The following is a 14,210-nucleotide window of genomic DNA, read 5'->3' on the forward strand; positions in this document are numbered from 1 at the left end:
GGTCACTAACAAGCAGCGAATAAGAAGTTCTTAGTTGATCCGAGGGAGAAAAGGGAGGACACACGCGTTCGTTATAAATGAATATTGCGGACCCGACATTCCGGGTGCGTTCATACTAAAAATAATGCACCGGATCCCATCAGAACTCCGCAGTTAAGCGTGCTTGGGCGAGAGTAGCACTAGGAGGTGTGACCTCCTGGGTAGTCCTCGTGTTGCACCCCTGAATACATCATTTTTTTTTTGTTCTTCAAAAATCCACTTACGACTCAAAAGATTGCATTTTCTGTTTTAAATCTTTAGAGAGTCATTTATTTCGTTTCCCGTGAGGGGTTAAGACCGTGGTCAATAACAAGCAGCGAATAAGAAGTTCCATGTTGATCCGAGGGAGAAAAGTGAGGACACACACGTTCGCTATAAATGAATATTGCGGACCAAACATTCCGGGTGCGATCATACCTGCACTAATACACCGGATCCCATCAGAACTACGCAGTTAAGCATGCTTGCGCGAGAGTAGAACTAGGAGGGGTGACGTTCTTGGTAGTCCTCGTGTTGCACCCCTGAAAACATCATTTTTTTTTTGTTCTTCAAAAATCCACTTACGGCTCAAAAGTTTGTATTTTCTTTTTTAAATCTTTAAAGAGTCATTGATTACCTTTCCCTTGAGGGGTTAACACCATGGTTAATAACAAGCAGCGAATAAGAAGTTTCTAGTTGATGCGAGGGAGAAAACGGAGGAAACACGCGTTCGCTATAAATAAATATTGCGGCCCAAACATTCCGGGTGCGATCATACCAGCACTAATGCACCGGATCCCATCAGAACTCCGCAGTTAAACGAGCTTGGGTGAGAGTAGTACTAGGATGGGAGACCTCCTAGGAAGTCCTCGTATTGCACCCCTGAAAACATAATTTTTTTATTTGTTCATCAAAAATCCACTTACGGCATAAAAGTTTGTATTTTCTGTTTTAAATCTTTAAAGGGTCATTTATTACGTTTACCATGAGGGCTTAACACCGTGGTCTCTAACAAGCAGTGAATAAGAATTTGCTAGTTGATCCGTGGGAGAAAAAGGAGGACACTCGTGTTCGCCATAAATGAATATTGCGGACCAAACATTCCGGGTTCGATCATACCAGCACTAATGCACCGGATCCCATCAGAACACCGCAGTTAAGCGTGCTAGGGCGAGAGTAGTACTAGGATGGGTGACCTCCTGGGAAGTCCTCGTGTCGCACCCCTGAAAACATCATTTTTTTTTGTTCTTCAAAAATCCACTTACGGCTCAAAAGTTTGTATTTTCTGTTTTAAATCTATAAAGAGTCATTTATTTCGTTTCCCTTGAGGGGTTAACACCGTGGTCACTAACAAGCAGCGAATAAGAAGTTCCTAGTTGATCCGTGGGAGAAAAGTGAGGACACACGGGTTCGCTATAAATGAATATTGCGGACCAAACATTCAGGGTGCGATCATACCTGCACTAATGCACCGGATCCCATCAGAACTCCGCAGTTAAGCGTGCTTGCGCGAAAATAGTACTAGGAGGGGTACCCTCCTGGGTAGCCCACGTGTTGCACCCCTGAAAACATCATTTTTTTTTTTGTTCTTCAAAATTCGACTTACGGCTCAAAAGTTTGTATTTTCTGTTTTAAATCATTAAAGAGACATTGATTTCGTTTCCCTTGAGGGGTTAACAACGTGGTTACTAACAAGCAGCGAATAAGAAGTTCCTAGTTGATCCGAGTGAGAAAAGGGAGGACACACGCGTTCGCAATAAATGAATATTGCGTACCAAACATTCCGGATGCGATCATACCAGCACTAATGCACCGGATCCCATCAGAACTCCGCAGTTAAGCGTGCTTGGGCGAGAGTAGAACTAGGATGGGTGACCTCTTTGGAAGTCCCCGTGTTGCACCCCTGAAAACATCATTGTTTTTTTGTTCTTCAAAAATCCACTTACGGCTCAAAAGTCTGTATTTTCTGTTTTAAATCTTTAAATAGTCATTTATTTCGTTTCCCTTGAGGGGATAACACTGTGGTCACTAACAAGCAGCGAATAAGAAGTTCTTAGTTGATCCGAGGGAGAAAAGGGAGGACACACGCGTTCGTTATAAATGAATATTGCGGACCCGACATTCCGGGTGCGTTCATACTAAAAATAATGCACCGGATCCCATCAGAACTCCACAGTTAAGCGTGCTTGGGCGAGAGTAGCACTAGGAGGTGTGACCTCCTGGGTAGTCCTCGTGTTGCACCCCTGAATACATCATTTTTTTTTTTGTTCTTCAAAAATCCACTTACGGCTCAAAAGATTGCATTTTCTGTTTTAAATCTTTAGAGAGTCATTTATTTCGTTTCCCGTGAGGGGTTAAGACCGTGGTTACAAACAAGCAGCGAATAAGAAGTTCCATGTTGATCCGAGGGAGAAAAGTGAGGACCCACGCGTTCGCTATAAATGAATATTGCGGACCAGACATTCCGGGTGCGATCATACCTGCACTAATACACCTGATCCCATTAGAACTCCGCAGTTAAGCATGCTTGCGCGAGAGTAGTACTAGGAGGGGTGACGTTCTGGGTAGTCCTCGTGTTGCACCCCTGAAAACATCATTTTTTTTTTGTTCTTCAAAAATCCACTTACGGCTCAAAAGTTTGTATTTTCTTTTTTAAATCTTTAAAGAGTCATTGATTACCTTTCCCTTGAGGGGTTAACACCGTGGTTAATAACAAGCAGCGAATAAGAAGTTTCTAGTTGATGCGAGGGAGAAAACGGAGGAAACACGCGTTCGCTATAAATAAATATTGCGGCTCAAACATTCCGGGTGCGATCATACCAGCACTAATGCACCGGATCCCATCAGAACTCCGCAGTTAAACGAGCTTGGGTGAGAGTAGTACTAGGATGGGTGACCTCCTAGGAAGTCCTCGTGTTGCACCCCTGAAAACATAATTTTTTTATTTGTTCATCAAAAATCCACTTACGGCATAAAAGTTTGTATTTTCTGTTTTAAATCTTTAAAGGGTCATTTATTACGTTTACCATGAGGGGTTAACACCGTGGTCTCTAACAAGCAGTGAATAAGAATTTCCTAGTTGATCCGTGGGAGAAAAAGGAGGACACTCGTGTTCGCCATAAATGAATATTGCGGACCAAACATTCCGGGTTCGATCATACCAGCACTAATGCACCGGATCCCATCAGAACACCGCAGTTAAGCGTGCTAGGGCGAGAGTAGTACTAGGATGGGTGACCTCCTGGGAAGTCCTCGTGTCGCACCCCTGAAAACATCATTTTTTTTTTTGTTCTTCAAAATTCGACTTACGGCTCAAAAGTATGTATTTTCTGTTTTAAATCTTTAAAGAGACATTGATTTCGTTTCCCTTGAGGGGTTAACAACGTGGTTACTAACAAGCAGCGAATAAGAAGTTCCTAGTTGATCCGAGTGAGAAAAGGGAGGACACACGCGTTCGCAATAAATGAATATTGCGTACCAAACATTCCGGATGCGATCATACCAGCACTAATGCACCGGATCCCATCAGAACACCGCAGTTAAGCGTGCTAGGGCGAGAGTAGTACTAGGATGGGTGACCACCTGGGAAGTCCTCGTGTCGCACCCCTGAAAACATCATTTTTTTTTTTGTTCTTCAAAATTCGACTTACGGCTCAAAAGTATGTATTTTCTGTTTTAAATCTTTAAAGAGACATTGATTTCGTTTCCCTTGAGGGGTTAACAACGTGGTTACTAACAAGCAGCGAATAAGAAGTTCCTAGTTGATCCGAGTGAGAAAAGGGAGGACACACGCGTTCGCAATAAATGAATATTGCGTACCAAACATTCCGGATGCGATCATACCAGCACTAATGCACCGGATCCCATCAGAACTCCGCAGTTAAGCGTGCTTGGGCGAGAGTAGAACTAGGATGGGTGACCTCTTGGGAAGTCCTCGTGTTGCACCCCTGAAAACATCATTGTTTTTTTGTTCTTCAAAAATCCACTTACGGCTCAATAGTCTGTATTTTCTGTTTTAAATCTTTAAAGAGTCATTTATTTCGTTTCCCTTGAGGGGTTAACAACGTGGTCACTAAAAAGCAGCGAATAAGAAGTTCCTAGTTGATCCGAGGGAGAAAAGGGAGGACACACGCGTTCGCTATAAAAGAATATTGGGGACCAAACATTCCGGGTGCGATCATACCAGCACTAATGCACCGGATCCCATCAGAACTCCGTATATAAGCATGCTTAGGCGAGCTATGTACTAGGATGGGTGACCTCCTGGGAAGTACTCGTGTTGCACCCCTGAAAACATCATTTTTTTTTTCTTCAAAAATACACTTTTGACTCAAAAGTTTTTATTTTCTGTTTTAAATCTTTAAAAACTCATTTATTTCGTTTCCCTTGAGGGGTTAACACCGTGGTCACTAACAAGCAGCGAATAAGAAGTTCCGTGTTGATCCGAGGGAGAAAAGGGAGGACACACGCGTTCGCTATAAATGAATATTGCGGACCAAACATTCCGGGTGCGATCATACCAGCACTAAGGCACCAGATCCCATAAAAACTCCGCATATAATCGTGCTTGGGCGAGCGTAGTACTAGGATGGGTGACCTCCTGGGAAGTCCTCGTGTTGCACACCTAAAAACATCTTTTTCTCTTTGTTCTTCAAAAATCCACTTACGGCTTAAAAGTTTGTGTTTTATGTTTTAAATATTTAATAACTCATTTATTTCGTGTCCCTTGAGGGATTAATATCGTGGTCACTAACAAGCCGCGAATAAGAAGTTCCTATTTGATCCGAGGGACAAAAGGGGGGACACACGCGTTCGCTATAAATGAATTTTGCGGACGAAAGATTTCGGGTGCGATCATACCAGCACAAATGCACCGGAACCCATCAGAACTCCGCAGTTAAGCGTGCTTGGGCGAGAGTAGAACAAGGATGGGTGATCTCCTGGGAAGTCCTCGTGTTGCACCCCTAAATACATCATTTTTTTTTTGTTCTTAATAAATCAACTTACCGCTCAAAAGTTTGTATTTTCTGTTTTAAATCTTTAAGGACTCATTTATTTCGTTTCCCTTGAGAGGTTAATACCGTGGTCACTAACAAGCAGCGAATAAGAGTTCCTAGTTGATCCGAGGGAGAAAAGGGAGGACACACGCGTTCGCTATAAATGAAGATTGCGGAGCAAACATGCAGGGTGCGATCATACCAGTTCTAATGCATCGGATCCCATCAGAACTCTGCAGTTAAGCGTGTCCGGGCGAGAGTAGAACTATGATGGGTTACCTCCTAGGAAGTCCTCGTGTTGAACCCCTAAAAACATCATTTTTTTTTTGTTCTTCAAAAATCCACTTACTGCTGAAAAGTTTATATTTTCTGTTTTAAATCTTTAAAATCTCATTTATTTAGTTTCCCTTGAGGGGTAAATACCGTGGTCACTAACAAGCAGCGAATAAGAAGTTCCTTGTTGATCCGAGGCAGAAAAGGGAGGACACACGCGTTCGCTATAAATGAATATTGCGGACCAAACATTCCGGGTGCGATCATATCTGCACTAATGCACTGGATCCAATTAGAACTCCGCATATAAGCGTGCTTGGGCGAGCATAGTACTAGGATGGGTGACCTCCTAGGAAGTCCTCGTGTTGCACGCCTAAAAAATCATTTTTTTTTCGTTCTTCAAAAATCCACTTACGTCTCAAAAGTTTATATTTTCTGTTTTAAATTTTTAAATAGTCATTTATTTCGTTTCCCTTGAGGGGTTAACACCGTGGTCACTAACAAGCAGCGAATAAGAATTTCCTAATTGATCCGAGGGAGAAAAGAGAGGACACACGCGTTCGCTATAAATGAATATTGCGGACCAAACATTCCGGGTGCAATCATACCTGTACTAATGCACCGGATCCCATCAGAACTCCGCAGTTAAGCGTGCTTGCGCGAGAGTAGTACTAGGAGGAGTGGCCACCTAGGTAGTCCTCCTGTTGCACCGCTGAAAACATCATTTTTTTTTTGTTCTTCAAAAATCCACTTACGGCTCAAAAGTTTGAATTTTCTGTTATAAATCTTAAAAGAGTCATTGATTTCGTTTCCCTTAAGGGGTTTAACACTGTGGTTACTAAAAAGCAGCGAATAAGAACTTCCTAGATGATCCGAGGGAAAAAAGGGAGGACACACGTGTTCGCTATAAATGAATATTGCGGACCAAACATTCCGGGTGCGATCAGACCAGCACTAATGCACCGGACCCCATCAGAACTCCACAGTGAAGCGTGCTTGGGCGAGAGTAGAACTAGGATGGGTGACCTCCTGGGAAGTCCTCGTGTTGCACCCCTGAAAATATCATTTTTTTTTTGTTCTTCAAAAATCCACTTGCGGCTCAAAAGTTTGTATTTTCTGTTTTAAGTCTTTAAAGAGTCATTTATTTCGTTTCCCTTGAGGGTTAACACCGTGGTCTCTAACAAGCAGCGAATAAGTAGTTCCAAGTTGATCCGAGGGAGAAAAGGGAGGATACACGCGTTTGTTATAAATGAATATTGCGGACCAGACATTCCGGGTGAGATCATACCAGCACTAATGCACCGGATCCCATCAGAACTCCGCAGTGAAGCATGCTTGGGCGAGAGTAGTACTAGGATGGATGACCTACTGGGAAGTCCTCGTGTTGCACCCCTGAAAACATCAAATTTTTTTTGTTCTTCAAATATCTACTTACGGCTCAAAAGTTTGTATTTTCTGTTTTAAATCTTTAAAGAGTCATTTATTTCGTTTCCCTTGAGGGGTTAACACCGTGGTCACTAACAAGGAGCGAATGAGAAGTTCCTAGTTGATCCGAGCGAGAAAAGGGACGACACACGCATTCGCTATAAATGAATATTGCGGACAAAACATTCCGGGTGCGATCATACCAACACTAATGCACCGGATCCCATCAGAACTCCGCAGTTAAGCGTGCTTGGGCGAGAGTAGAACTAGGAGGGGTGACCTCATGGAAAGTCCTCGTGTTGCCCTCCTGAAAACATCATTTTTTTATTTGTTCTTCAAAAATCCACTAACGGCTTAATAGTTTGTATTTTCTGTTTTAAATCATTAACGAGTCATTTATTTCGTTTCCCATGTGGGATTAACAACGTGGTCACTAACAAGCAGCAAATAAGAAGTACCTAGTTGATCCGAGAGAGATAAGGGAGGACACACATGTTCTCCATAAATGAATATTGCGGACCAAACATTGCGGGTGCGATCATTCCCGCACTAATGCACCGGATCCTATCAGAACACCGCAGTTAAGCGTGCTTGGGCGAGAGTAGTACTAGGATGGGTGACCTCCTGGGAAGTCCTCATGTTGCACCCCAGAAAACATCAATTTATTTGTTCTTCAAAATTACACTTACGGCTCAAAAGTTTGTATTTTCTGTTTTAATTCTTTAAAGATTCATTTATTTCGTTTCCCTCAAGGGGTTAACACTGTGGTCACTAACAAGCAGCGAATAAGAAGTTCCTAGTTGATCCGAGGGACAAAAGGGAGGACACATGCGTTCGCTATACATGAATATTGCGGACCAGACATTCCGGGTGCGATCATACCAGCACTAATGCACCGGATCCCATTAGAACTCCACAGTTAAGCGTGCTTGGGTGAGAGTAGTACTAGGATGGGTGACCTCCTGAGAAGCCCTCGTGTTTCACCCTTGAAAACATCATTTTTTTTTTGTTCATCAAAAATCCACTTACGCCTCAAAAGTTTGTATTTTCTGTTTTAAATCTTTAAAGAGTCATTTATTTCGTATCCCTTGAGGGGTTAATACTGTGGTCCCTAACAAGCAGTGAATAAGAAGTTCCAAGTTTATCTGAGGGAGATAAGGGAGGACACACGCGTTCGCTATAAATTAATATTGCGGACCAAACATTCCGGGTGCGATCATACCAGCACTAATGCACCGGATCCCATAAGAACTCCGCAGTTAAGCGTGCTTGGGCGAGAGTAGTGCTAGGCTGGGTGGACTCCTGGGAAGTCCTCGTGTCACACCCCTGAAAACATCATTTTTTGTCTTGTTCTTCAGAAATCGACTTACGGCTCAGAAGTTTGTATTTTCTGTTTTAAAATTTTAAATAGTCATTTATTTCGTTTCCCTTGAGGGGTTAACACCGTGGTCACTACCAAGCAACGAATAAGAAGTTCCTAGTTGATCCGACGGAGAAAAGTGAGGACACACGCGTTCGCTATAAATTAATATTGCGGATCAAACATTCCGGGTGCGATCATACCAGCACTAATGCACCGAATCCCATCAGAACTCCGTAGTTAAGCGTGCTTGGGCGACATTAGTGCTAGGTGGGGTGACCTCATGGGAAGTCCTCGTGTTGCACCCCTGAAAACATCATTTTTTTTTGTTCTTCAAAAATCCACTTACGGCTCAAAAGTTTGTATTTTCTGTTTTATATCTTTGTAGAGTCATTGATTTCGTTTCCCTAGAGGGGTTAACACCGTGGTTACTAACAAGCAGCGAATAAGAATTTCCTAGCTGATTCGAGGGAGAAAAGGGAGGACACACGTGTTCGCCCAAGCACTAATGCATATTGCGGAGCAAACATGCCGGGTGCGATCATACCAGCACTAATGCACCGGATCCCATCAGAACTCTGCAGTCAAGCGTGCCTGGGCGAGAGTAGTACTAGGATGGGTGATCTCCTGGGAAGTCCTCGTGTTGCACCCCTAAAAACATCATTTTTTTTTTGTTCTTCAAAAATCAACTTACCGCTCAAAAGTTTGTATTTTCTGTTTTAAATCTTTAAAATCTCATTTATTTAGTTTCCCTTGAGGGGTAAATACCGTGGTCACTAACGAGCAGCGAATAAGAAGTTCCTAGTTGATCCGAAGAAGAAAAGGGAGGACACACGCATTCGCTATAAATGAATATTGCGGACCAAACATTCCGGGGGCGATCATATCTGCACTAATGCACCGGATCCAATCAGAACTCCGCATATAAGCATTCTTGGGCGAGCGTAGTACTAGGATGGGTGACCTCCTGGGAAGTCCTCGTGTTGCACCCCTAAAAACATCCTTTTTTTTTGTTCTTCAAAATTCCACTTACGGCTCAATAGTTTGTATTTTCTGTTATAAATCTTTAAAAACTCATTTATTTCGTTTCCCTTGAGGGGTTAATACCGTGGTCACTAACAAGCAGCGAATAAGAAGTTCCTATTTGATCCGAGGGAGAAAAGGGGGGACACACGCGTTCGCTATAAATGAATTTTGCGGACCAAACATTTCGGGTGCGATCATACCAGCACTAATGCACCGGAACCCATCAGAACTCCGCAGTTAAGCGTGCTTGGGCTAGAGTAGTAATAGAATGGGTGATCACCTGGGAAGTCCTCGTGTTGCACCCCTAAAAACATCATTTTTTTTTGTTCTTCAAAAATCAACTTACCGCTCAAAAGTTTGTATTTTCTGTTTTAAATCTTTAAAATCTCATTTATTTAGTTTCCCTTGAGGGGTAAATACCACGGTCACTAACAAGCAGCGAATAAGAAGTTCCTAGTTGATCCGAATAAGAAAAGGGAGGACACACGCGTTCGCTATAAATTAATATTGCGGACCAAACATTCCGGGGGCGATCATATCTGCTCTAATGCACCGGATCCAATCAGAACTCCGCATATAAGCGTGCTTGGGCGAGAGTAGAACTAGGATGGGTGACCTCCTGGGAAGTCCTCGTGTTGCACCCCTAAAAACATCCTTTTTTTTTTGTTCTTCAAAAATCCACTTACGGCTCAATAGTTTGTATTTTCTATTATAAATCTTTAAAAACTCATTTATTTCGTTTCCCTTGAGGGGTTAATACCGTGGTCACTAACAAGCAGCGAATAAGAAGTTCCTATTTGATCCGAGAGAGAAAATGGGGGACACACGCGTTCGCTATAAATGAATTTTGCGGACCAAACATTTCGGGTGCGATCATACCAGCACTAATGCACCGGAACCCATCAGAACTCCGCAGTTAAGCGTGCTTGGGCGAGAGTAGTACTAGGTTGGGTGATCTCCTATGAAGTCCTCGTGTTGCACCCCTAAAAACATCATTTATTTTTGTTCTTCAAAAATCAACTTACCGCTCAAAAGTTTGTATTTTCTGTTTTAAATCTTTAAAATCTCATTTATTTCGTTTCCCTTTAGGGGTTAATACCATGGTCACTAACAAGCAGCGAATTAGAAGTTCCTAGTTTATCCGAGGGAGAAAAGGGAGGACACACACGCTCGCTATAAATGAATATTGCGGACCAAACATTTCGGGGGTGATCATACCTGAACTAATGCACCGGATCCCATCAGAACTCCGCATATAAGCGTGCTTGGGCGAGAGTAGTTCTAGGATGGGTGTCCTCCTGGGAAGTCCTCGTGTTGCTCCCCTAAAAGCATCATTTATTTTTTTTGTTCTTCAAAAATCCACTTACGGCTCAAAAGTCTGTATTTTCTGTTTTAAATCTTTAAAGACTCATTTATTTCGTTTCCCTTGAGGGGTTAATACCGTGGTCACTAACAAGCTACGAATAAGATGTTCCTAGTTGATCCGAGGGAGAAAAGGGAGGACCCACGCGTTGGCTATAAATGAATATTGCGGACGACACATTTCGGGTGCGATCATACCAGCACTAATGCACCGGAACCCATCAGAACTCCGTAGTTAAGCGTGCTTGGGCGAGAGTAGTACTAGTATGGGTGACCTCCTGGGAAGTCCTTGTGTTGCACCCCTAAAAACATCATGTTTTTTTTGTTCTTCAAAAATCCACTTACGGCTCAAAAGTTTGTATTTTCTGTTATAAATCTTTAAAAACTCATTTATTTCGTTTCCCTTGAGGGGTTAATACCGTGCTCAATAACAAGCAGTGAATTAGAAGTTCCTAGTTTATCCGAGGGAGAAAAGGGAGGGCACACGCGCTCGCTATAAATGAATATTGCGGACCAAACATTCCGGGTGCGATCATACCTGAACTAATGCACCGGATCCCATCAGAACTCCGCAGTTAAGCATGCTTGGGCGAGAGTAGTTCTAGGATGGGTGACCTCCTGGGAAGTCCTCGTGTTGCTCCCCTAAAAGCATCATTTATTTTTTTTGTTCTTCAAATATCAACTTACGGCCCAAAAGTGTGTATTTTCTGTTTTAAATCTTTAAAGACTCATTTATTTGGTTTCCCTTGAGGAGTTAATACCGTGGTCACTAACAAGCTGCGAATAAGAAGTTCCTAGTTGATCCGAGGGAGAAAAGGGAGGACACACGCGTTCGCTATAAATGATTATTGCGGACCAAACATTCCGGGTGCGTTCATACCAGCACTAATGCACCGGATCCCATTAGAACTCCGCAGTTATGCGTGCTTGGGCGAGAGTAGTACTAGGATGGGTGACCTCCGGGGAAGTCCTCGTGTTGCACCCCTAAAAACATCATTTTTTTTTTTGTTCTTCAAAAATACACTTATGGCTCAAAAGTTTGTATTTTCTGTTATAAATCTTTAAAAACTCATTTATTTTGTTTCCCTTGAGGGGTTAATACCGTGGTCACTAACAAGCAGCGAATAAGAAGTTCCTAGTTGATCCGAGGGAGTAAAGGGAGGACACACGCGTTCGCTATAAATGAATATTTCGGACCAAACATTCCGGGTGTGATCATACCAGCACTAATGCACCGGATCCCATCAGAACTCCGCAGTTAAGCGTGCTTGGGTGAAAGTAGTACTAGGATGGGTGACCTCTTGGGAAGTCCTCGTGTTGCACCCCTAAAAACATCATTTATTTTTTTTGTTCTTCAAAAATCCACTTACGGCTCAAAAGTTTGTATTTTCTGTTTTAAATCTTTAAAGACTCATTTATTTCGTTTCCCTTGAGGGGTTAATACCGTGGTCACTAACAAGCAGCGAATAAGAAGTTCCTAGTTGATCCGAGGGAGAAAAGGGAGGACACACACGTTCGCTATAAATGAATATAGCGGGCCAAACATTCGGGTGCGATCATATCAGCACTAATGCACCGGATCCCATCAAAACTTCGCAGTTAAGCGTGCTTTGGCGTGCGTAGTTCTTGGATGGGTGACCTCCTGGGAAGTCCTCGTGTTGCACCCCTAAAAACATCATTTTTTTTTTCTTCAAAAATCCACTTACGGCTCAAAAGTTTGTATTTTTTGTTTTAAATCTTTAAAAACTCATTTATTTCGTTTCCCATGAGGGGTTAATACCGTGGTCACTAACAAGCAGCGAATAAGAAGTTCCTAGTTGATCCGAGGGAGAAAAGGGAGGACACACGCGTTCGCTATAAATGAATATTGCGGACCAAACATTCCGGGGGCGATCATATCTGCACTAATGCACCGGATCCAATCAGAACTCCGCATATAGGCGTGCTTGGGCGAGAGTAGTACTAGGATGGGTGACCTCCTGGGAAGTCCTCGTGTTGCACCCCTAAAAACATCTTTTTTTTTTTGTTCTTCAAAAATCCACTTACGGCTCAATAGTTTGTATTTTCTGTTATAAATCTTTAAAAACTCATTTATTTCGTTTCCCTTGAGGGGTTAATACCGTGGTCACTAACATGCAGCGAATAAGAAGTTCCTATTTGATTCGAGGGAGAAAAGGGGGGACACACGCGTTCGCTATAAATGAATTTTGCGGACCAAACATTTCGAGTGCGATCATACCAGCACTAATGCACCGGAACCCATCAGAACTCCGCAGTTAAGCGTGCTTGGGCGAGAGTAGCACTAGGATGGGTGACCTCCTGGGAAGTCCTCGTGTTGCACCCCTAAAAACATCATTTTTTTTTGTTCTTCAAAAATCCACTTACGGCTCAAAAGTTTGTATTTTCTATTTTAAATCTTTAAAAAAATACTTGCAGGAGGGAATTTTAAATACCACTCCTGTGCAGAATCATAAAGTGTTGAATGAAAGATCCTGCACCGAGTGTCTTCATACACTTTCTGAATGTGCATCTTTGTCTCAACCTTGTTGACATGAGATACCGGGTCACCATACCCGTCAATGTTCGGAAGCGTGGGCATCTTAAACTTGCTGGGAGTTTTTGCCACAGCTATCCTTTGAATGAAAGGAGTGCCCCTTCTCCTGTCGTACTCGATATGAGACGTCCTTCCCTCGACCAGCTGTTGTACTGCCTAGTTCAGGGCATCTATTTGGGCTTGCACGGCGTCAGGAATCGCCGGGACCTCTGCTGCTGGGGGAATGTACTCATCATGCCGCTCCTGGCGGTCGTTGAGTACATCTCTTAAGTCTTCGTCTCTTCGCCGCTGCTCGCTTTCTCAGAGCCAGTTAAAGATGTTATTTTGTCTAGGTTGCCCCCCAGTGTTACGTCTCTCGGGTTGGTCTTCCCTGGGTGGTGGGATTCTGCCCCCACCTCTCTCTTCATTTCTCCGACCGGCATTTCCTCTACCTTAGTCGGCCTCATTGTACCCATGGCCATCTCTGAACCTCGATTGGCTATGGTGGGATCGACTGTCCCTTAGATTGCCTCCTCGAGCCCGAACTTCCCGAGCGTTAGAGGGTGGCCTGCGTTGGTCGGTAGGTCCCCGTGCATTATCATGCCGTGGGAGGCCCCAGACCGCAGAGCTTGTCTCCGAGTTCCTTCTGTTTCTAGAAGGACGCTTCCCCCTGCTTGGTGGGTTCGGCTCTTCGCCTCTATGGCACCTAGGACTACGGGGCTGCTGCCCGGCCCTATTCTGCCTTGGCTACGGGGGATTTCCTCGACCAGCCTGGGATGGAGGCTGCGCTTTAGGATCCCTTGGTGGGACATCATCTTGAGGCATTGGTGGCTGCTCGGGCCTTTGGGGGTTCGACAGCTGGATCGGCGGGCTAGGATTGGGACCTCTTTTGGGTGGACCATTTGCGGGTTGATCAGGCTGTGAGGCAGATGCAGCCTGATTCCTAGCCAATTGTAGGGCCGATTCGAGGGCTGCCATGGCCTCCCTCTGACGACGGTCCCTCTCTTGTTGCTGCCACGCCATAATCTCCGCAGCACTTTCTTAGCTGGCCCTCAGATTGGCTAGTTCATCCTGCAATACCCCCAAGGTATTTCTCAGCATCTCAGAATACAGTTCTTCCTCATCAAATTCCAAATGTGGCTCATTTTCAGCCATGTTTGGAGGAGGCAGCGGTTGAGATGGTGCAGCGCCAGCCGTTTGCCCAGTTTTTTTTGTT

General features: G+C 43.8%; 28 non-coding genes and 10 pseudogenes across 28 annotated transcripts; all 38 read left to right on the forward strand.

Annotated features, from left to right (window-relative positions):
- Positions 1-102: 102 nt before the first annotated feature.
- On the forward strand, positions 103-221 carry LOC133787163 (5S ribosomal RNA; annotated as a pseudogene).
- Positions 222-442: 221 nt separating this feature from the next.
- LOC133787187 (5S ribosomal RNA) lies at positions 443-561 on the forward strand (annotated as a pseudogene).
- A 221-nt stretch (positions 562-782) lies between these two features.
- LOC133786294 (5S ribosomal RNA) lies at positions 783-901 on the forward strand. The gene has a single exon (XR_009871461.1). It is a non-coding gene; the product is annotated as a 5S ribosomal RNA (ribosomal RNA).
- A 222-nt stretch (positions 902-1,123) lies between these two features.
- On the forward strand, positions 1,124-1,242 carry LOC133788110 (5S ribosomal RNA). Its single transcript, XR_009873087.1, has one exon. It is a non-coding gene; the product is annotated as a 5S ribosomal RNA (ribosomal RNA).
- A 220-nt stretch (positions 1,243-1,462) lies between these two features.
- LOC133787044 (5S ribosomal RNA) lies at positions 1,463-1,581 on the forward strand. The gene has a single exon (XR_009872178.1). It is a non-coding gene; the product is annotated as a 5S ribosomal RNA (ribosomal RNA).
- Positions 1,582-1,803: 222 nt separating this feature from the next.
- On the forward strand, positions 1,804-1,922 carry LOC133786505 (5S ribosomal RNA). The gene has a single exon (XR_009871662.1). It is a non-coding gene; the product is annotated as a 5S ribosomal RNA (ribosomal RNA).
- A 221-nt stretch (positions 1,923-2,143) lies between these two features.
- On the forward strand, positions 2,144-2,262 carry LOC133787182 (5S ribosomal RNA; annotated as a pseudogene).
- A 222-nt stretch (positions 2,263-2,484) lies between these two features.
- Positions 2,485-2,603, forward strand: LOC133787141 (5S ribosomal RNA; annotated as a pseudogene).
- A 221-nt stretch (positions 2,604-2,824) lies between these two features.
- On the forward strand, positions 2,825-2,943 carry LOC133788104 (5S ribosomal RNA). Its single transcript, XR_009873082.1, has one exon. It is a non-coding gene; the product is annotated as a 5S ribosomal RNA (ribosomal RNA).
- A 222-nt stretch (positions 2,944-3,165) lies between these two features.
- On the forward strand, positions 3,166-3,284 carry LOC133788111 (5S ribosomal RNA). The gene has a single exon (XR_009873088.1). It is a non-coding gene; the product is annotated as a 5S ribosomal RNA (ribosomal RNA).
- Positions 3,285-3,506: 222 nt separating this feature from the next.
- LOC133787892 (5S ribosomal RNA) lies at positions 3,507-3,625 on the forward strand. Its single transcript, XR_009872880.1, has one exon. It is a non-coding gene; the product is annotated as a 5S ribosomal RNA (ribosomal RNA).
- Positions 3,626-3,847: 222 nt separating this feature from the next.
- On the forward strand, positions 3,848-3,966 carry LOC133788060 (5S ribosomal RNA). The gene has a single exon (XR_009873040.1). It is a non-coding gene; the product is annotated as a 5S ribosomal RNA (ribosomal RNA).
- Positions 3,967-4,187: 221 nt separating this feature from the next.
- On the forward strand, positions 4,188-4,306 carry LOC133786966 (5S ribosomal RNA). The gene has a single exon (XR_009872103.1). It is a non-coding gene; the product is annotated as a 5S ribosomal RNA (ribosomal RNA).
- Positions 4,307-4,524: 218 nt separating this feature from the next.
- LOC133787098 (5S ribosomal RNA) lies at positions 4,525-4,643 on the forward strand (annotated as a pseudogene).
- Positions 4,644-4,864: 221 nt separating this feature from the next.
- On the forward strand, positions 4,865-4,983 carry LOC133786778 (5S ribosomal RNA). Its single transcript, XR_009871922.1, has one exon. It is a non-coding gene; the product is annotated as a 5S ribosomal RNA (ribosomal RNA).
- Positions 4,984-5,203: 220 nt separating this feature from the next.
- Positions 5,204-5,322, forward strand: LOC133787157 (5S ribosomal RNA; annotated as a pseudogene).
- A 221-nt stretch (positions 5,323-5,543) lies between these two features.
- On the forward strand, positions 5,544-5,662 carry LOC133787110 (5S ribosomal RNA; annotated as a pseudogene).
- Positions 5,663-5,882: 220 nt separating this feature from the next.
- On the forward strand, positions 5,883-6,001 carry LOC133787173 (5S ribosomal RNA; annotated as a pseudogene).
- A 222-nt stretch (positions 6,002-6,223) lies between these two features.
- Positions 6,224-6,342, forward strand: LOC133786802 (5S ribosomal RNA). The gene has a single exon (XR_009871944.1). It is a non-coding gene; the product is annotated as a 5S ribosomal RNA (ribosomal RNA).
- Positions 6,343-6,562: 220 nt separating this feature from the next.
- LOC133786667 (5S ribosomal RNA) lies at positions 6,563-6,681 on the forward strand. Its single transcript, XR_009871813.1, has one exon. It is a non-coding gene; the product is annotated as a 5S ribosomal RNA (ribosomal RNA).
- A 221-nt stretch (positions 6,682-6,902) lies between these two features.
- On the forward strand, positions 6,903-7,021 carry LOC133787009 (5S ribosomal RNA). Its single transcript, XR_009872145.1, has one exon. It is a non-coding gene; the product is annotated as a 5S ribosomal RNA (ribosomal RNA).
- Positions 7,022-7,243: 222 nt separating this feature from the next.
- On the forward strand, positions 7,244-7,362 carry LOC133786795 (5S ribosomal RNA). Its single transcript, XR_009871938.1, has one exon. It is a non-coding gene; the product is annotated as a 5S ribosomal RNA (ribosomal RNA).
- Positions 7,363-7,581: 219 nt separating this feature from the next.
- On the forward strand, positions 7,582-7,700 carry LOC133786528 (5S ribosomal RNA). The gene has a single exon (XR_009871684.1). It is a non-coding gene; the product is annotated as a 5S ribosomal RNA (ribosomal RNA).
- Positions 7,701-7,921: 221 nt separating this feature from the next.
- LOC133786831 (5S ribosomal RNA) lies at positions 7,922-8,040 on the forward strand. Its single transcript, XR_009871972.1, has one exon. It is a non-coding gene; the product is annotated as a 5S ribosomal RNA (ribosomal RNA).
- Positions 8,041-8,262: 222 nt separating this feature from the next.
- On the forward strand, positions 8,263-8,381 carry LOC133786983 (5S ribosomal RNA). Its single transcript, XR_009872119.1, has one exon. It is a non-coding gene; the product is annotated as a 5S ribosomal RNA (ribosomal RNA).
- Positions 8,382-8,606: 225 nt separating this feature from the next.
- LOC133787926 (5S ribosomal RNA) lies at positions 8,607-8,725 on the forward strand. Its single transcript, XR_009872913.1, has one exon. It is a non-coding gene; the product is annotated as a 5S ribosomal RNA (ribosomal RNA).
- Positions 8,726-8,946: 221 nt separating this feature from the next.
- LOC133787133 (5S ribosomal RNA) lies at positions 8,947-9,065 on the forward strand (annotated as a pseudogene).
- Positions 9,066-9,285: 220 nt separating this feature from the next.
- LOC133786713 (5S ribosomal RNA) lies at positions 9,286-9,404 on the forward strand. The gene has a single exon (XR_009871856.1). It is a non-coding gene; the product is annotated as a 5S ribosomal RNA (ribosomal RNA).
- A 220-nt stretch (positions 9,405-9,624) lies between these two features.
- Positions 9,625-9,743, forward strand: LOC133787121 (5S ribosomal RNA; annotated as a pseudogene).
- Positions 9,744-9,964: 221 nt separating this feature from the next.
- Positions 9,965-10,083, forward strand: LOC133786342 (5S ribosomal RNA). Its single transcript, XR_009871506.1, has one exon. It is a non-coding gene; the product is annotated as a 5S ribosomal RNA (ribosomal RNA).
- Positions 10,084-10,303: 220 nt separating this feature from the next.
- LOC133786986 (5S ribosomal RNA) lies at positions 10,304-10,422 on the forward strand. Its single transcript, XR_009872122.1, has one exon. It is a non-coding gene; the product is annotated as a 5S ribosomal RNA (ribosomal RNA).
- A 223-nt stretch (positions 10,423-10,645) lies between these two features.
- Positions 10,646-10,764, forward strand: LOC133787873 (5S ribosomal RNA). The gene has a single exon (XR_009872862.1). It is a non-coding gene; the product is annotated as a 5S ribosomal RNA (ribosomal RNA).
- A 221-nt stretch (positions 10,765-10,985) lies between these two features.
- Positions 10,986-11,104, forward strand: LOC133786611 (5S ribosomal RNA). The gene has a single exon (XR_009871761.1). It is a non-coding gene; the product is annotated as a 5S ribosomal RNA (ribosomal RNA).
- Positions 11,105-11,327: 223 nt separating this feature from the next.
- On the forward strand, positions 11,328-11,446 carry LOC133788125 (5S ribosomal RNA). The gene has a single exon (XR_009873101.1). It is a non-coding gene; the product is annotated as a 5S ribosomal RNA (ribosomal RNA).
- A 222-nt stretch (positions 11,447-11,668) lies between these two features.
- LOC133787963 (5S ribosomal RNA) lies at positions 11,669-11,787 on the forward strand. The gene has a single exon (XR_009872948.1). It is a non-coding gene; the product is annotated as a 5S ribosomal RNA (ribosomal RNA).
- A 222-nt stretch (positions 11,788-12,009) lies between these two features.
- Positions 12,010-12,128, forward strand: LOC133787040 (5S ribosomal RNA). Its single transcript, XR_009872174.1, has one exon. It is a non-coding gene; the product is annotated as a 5S ribosomal RNA (ribosomal RNA).
- A 218-nt stretch (positions 12,129-12,346) lies between these two features.
- LOC133787032 (5S ribosomal RNA) lies at positions 12,347-12,465 on the forward strand. Its single transcript, XR_009872167.1, has one exon. It is a non-coding gene; the product is annotated as a 5S ribosomal RNA (ribosomal RNA).
- Positions 12,466-12,686: 221 nt separating this feature from the next.
- Positions 12,687-12,805, forward strand: LOC133788151 (5S ribosomal RNA). Its single transcript, XR_009873126.1, has one exon. It is a non-coding gene; the product is annotated as a 5S ribosomal RNA (ribosomal RNA).
- The last annotated feature ends 1,405 nt before the right edge of the window (positions 12,806-14,210 follow it).

Source organism: Humulus lupulus, chromosome 6 (assembly GCF_963169125.1).
Source record: "Humulus lupulus chromosome 6, drHumLupu1.1, whole genome shotgun sequence".
Classification (NCBI taxonomy): Eukaryota; Viridiplantae; Streptophyta; class Magnoliopsida; order Rosales; family Cannabaceae; genus Humulus; species Humulus lupulus.